This window comes from Jaculus jaculus, chromosome 9, assembly GCF_020740685.1.
Source record: "Jaculus jaculus isolate mJacJac1 chromosome 9, mJacJac1.mat.Y.cur, whole genome shotgun sequence".
Classification (NCBI taxonomy): Eukaryota; Metazoa; Chordata; class Mammalia; order Rodentia; family Dipodidae; genus Jaculus; species Jaculus jaculus.
In genome coordinates, this window is record NC_059110.1 from 63,324,147 (window position 1) to 63,327,984 (window position 3,838).

Here is a 3,838-nt window from a genome sequence, read left to right on the forward strand (position 1 = left end):
CACACAGAAGACAGCATTCATGCAAGATATCTAACTCCTTGATACAATAATGCATACACTTCAAAATGATTACACTATCATTACACCTAGGGCTTTCTACAACTACAAGGTGGTGGTCATGGACAGCATGGTCCCCAGTATCAACATCTAGAAAGCAGCCACCACCTTCTATGTGTCTTCTCTTTTTCATTTTTTCTTCGTCTTTCTTAATCAACTCTGCTGTTGCTGCTTCTTAGGAAAACTGGTAAAAACAAAATTGTAATCATTGAACATGGCACTCTGGCAATCAAGATGTTTAAACCCTTTTTAAAATCTTTTGGGGTGAAGAAAGCACTGTGTGACATTTAGAACGCTGATTAACAAGCAAGGTGGTCACAAACTTTCCTGGCTTGAAGACATCCACAACTTTCCTGATCAGGTCATAATAGGAGGTCTGTTTGTTTGTTCAAAGCTGACATAAGAAAATTCTGGTTCTGCAGTGATGTGAATTATCCAATAAGTTGCATCCAATTTCATTCCACTCATTGAATACCCATAAGGATTGAACAGTGTGGCATCAATGACAGAACCTGGTATCAGGTCACGAATTCCACTCTCACGAGTGACACCCTTTGCAGTAACACCATCTTTCATCTAGAACTGGTCCATAACTCCTGGGTCAAGCTCACTCATCAGAATTTCCAGGGTTTGATCTGGCTGACTCATTACCTGACTCTCTGGGCAATCCAAAGTATACAAGTACCTGTGCCGTCCTGCAGCACAAGAGTTGAAACAGATTCTGAAGGAGGGAGTTCTGTTGCTTTTAATAATCCTGTATGTAAGGTGAAGTTGACCTAAAACAAATATCTGATGAACTCGCTCCTGCAAAAGACATTTAACTTTTCCTTTTTAATTTCTATGCTCAGGTCTTTGATTTCCTTGAAGTGGTTCTCTAGAAGAGAAAGGGGTGTTACCTGCATCCATCTCATCTTAGCTACAAACAGCCATAAACACAACATAACTAGCAAGCACAATGAACACACAAACACACACACACACACCACAAACAAAAAGAACAAATCCTCCTGATAAACAAGCTTTGCCTAGACATTTCCAATCATCTGCTGTTAGAATTTTCTCTGCCAACACTTCTATAATTGACATAGTATATGGTGATGTAGGTCCATATTGTGCACAAGCTGATTTTCATTTTTTTATGTTTAAAATCAAAGGAAGCATATCGCCTCATCATTGGATCACCCTGTTGAAATTCAGTTACTGGATAAGCTAATGGGAAAGCTTGTGCTTCTTCATCACCTTCTTCCATGGCTTTCTGTATCACCTTTTCTAAGGGGGAGCAATTAAAAACAGGCTGAGTAGGATGCAATGAAGATATGTGGACAATTTCAGAATACTATCTAACTCATCTTTTAACTTTTTCTTTTTTCTTTCTCCAGGTTTATTCTCTCCTTTAAAGCTGCAACCTCATTTTTTTTTTACTTTTTTTTTTAAATTTTTACTTATTTATTTGAGAGCGACAGACACAGAAAGAAAGACAGATAGAGGGAGAGAGAGAGAACGGGCGCGCCAGGGCTTCCAGCCTCTGCAAACGAACTCCAGACGCGTGCTCCCCCTTGTGCATCTGGCTAACGTGGGACCTGGGGAACCGAGCCTCGAACCGGGGTCCTTAGGCTTCACAGGCAAGCGCTTAACCACTAAGCCATCTCTCCAGCCCCAACCTCATTTTTTAATTCTGCTACATATGCTTGTGTGGAGGGCATGGAGGCGGAGGGACGCGGTGGGTCCCAATCTGCATGATAATTAGTGGCCTCTGCCTCTAATTCTGCTGCTTCTTTTGGTTCTAATTCCTCCTCTTCCTCATCACTATCTTCCTTAGAAACTTGTAAAGATCGCAATGTTTTATTCAATTCTTTGTGAGTTACAGCTGTCCCTTTCTCATAACTTTGATCTCTAATTTCTTCAATGACATCTTGAGTGTGATCTAACATTTGCTTCACTAAACTATCTTTGGTACCTGAATCCAAGGTATCCTTCATCAAAGACCATAAGGAAAAAGCAATTACTGGAACCTTATTAGGACCGCGAGCTTGTAAAAAGACATTTAATTCTTTCCCTACTTTCTCCCAAGCATCTGAATCAACATTTCCCTGTTCTATAAACCAAGGGCTTGTTTTATTAACAAAATCAAAAAATTTGCTTAAAGAACTTGATGCAATCCCAATTCCTTGTGCCTTTAAAATCTCTTTTACTACAGCAATTAGCTCCTTTTACTCTTTGCTTGTCCCATAATTGTGCCAACTTACCTTATTCCAGAAGACTGAGTGGGCAACTGCGGTCCTCTTTTTAGTTTTTTCTTTCTTTCTTCCACGGATCCTGAGTTGATGTTGGCATTCCTCACTGAAGTCCCTCGTCTTCAGGTCCCTTGTTCTGGGCACCATGATGTGCTGGCTTGCAGCATGAGAGTCAAAACAGGCCTCGAAGGAGGGAGTGGGAATGGATCTGAGACAAGAACACAAAGAATGGAGCCAAGACAAATTCTGATCAAGGCTCAGGTTTATTCAGGCAGACACAAGATTATATACAGAATAAAAAACTTTCTTGACAATGCCTACATGCCTAAATTCAGCTTCACCAGGGCCATATAATAATTTATGTCTCTGTGTCTGGTGCCTGCTTCTTCTAAGCTGTACGATAAGGCCTCTGTGCCTGGTGCCCACCTCACATTAATTGCCTCTGTGTCAAGAGGTCAAAGGGCAGCTGCATTTCCTGAGGTCGAAGACAGGCTGCAGCTCCTGACAGTACCAACAGTCAGAATTCATACATCCCATACAATATGCTGCTCCGGGCTGGAGAGATGGCTTAGCAGTTAGCGCTTGCCTGTGAAGCCTAAGGACCCCGGTTCAAGGCTCGGTTCCCCAGGTCCCACGTTAGCCAGATGCACAAGGGGGCGCACACGTCTGGAGTTCGTTTGCAGAGGCTGGAAGCCCTGGCGGGCCCAATCTCTCTCTCTACCTCTATCTGTCTTTCTCTCTGTGTCTGTCACTCTCAAATAAATAAATAAAATTAAAAATATATATATATGCTGCTCCATTTGGGAAAATTACATTCAGAAACTCTATTTCTTCTTGGAAATTCCAGTGTGGGTACCCTTGGTGAGAAGGCTTCATGAAATTCTTATGAGAATAAAAGAAACTTTGAATTGAATCAAACCCACTGTAATCCCTAGCAAGCTTCAACAGGGGAACCAGTGCTTTCAGCAAGAGGGTGGTACCACATGTCTTCAAAATGAAACCTCTCTTGGAGACAAACATGCTACTTTCACTGAATACATAAGCTTCCTGCTTGTCAGTTTTTGTGATTGAGCATTGCACATCCTTCAAAAGGATGTCCCATTCAGACCTTGGGATCGTGCAAAGATCCCCAGATCCCTGGTTAGCATTGGATTGCTGCCTGGAGAACCAAACCTCCAGCAGCTTCTCTGTCCCTTTGAAAAAATGTGCAGCTTCCACCACCATGAGACTAGCGAACAACCAACAACCACAGAAAATCAACTAAAATTAAATCTCTTCTCCCGCCACTGTGGATTGTTCCAGCTGTGTTAGTAAAGTTCAGGTTCCTTTTTTTTTTTTTACTTTTTTTAAAAAAAATTATTTATTTATTTATTTATTTATTTATTTATTTGAGAGCGACAGACACAGAGAGAAAGACAGATAGAGGGAGGGAGAGAGAATGGGTGCGTCAGGGCTTCCAGCCTCTGCAAATGAACTCCACACGCGTGCGCCCCCTTGTGCATCTGGCTAACGTGGGACCTGGGGAACCGAGCCTCGAACTGGGGTCC

General features: G+C 42.1%; 1 pseudogene; it reads right to left on the reverse strand.

Annotated features, from left to right (window-relative positions):
- Positions 1-210: 210 nt before the first annotated feature.
- LOC101599783 lies at positions 211-3,326 on the reverse strand (annotated as a pseudogene).
- Between the last annotated feature and the right edge of the window lie 512 nt (positions 3,327-3,838).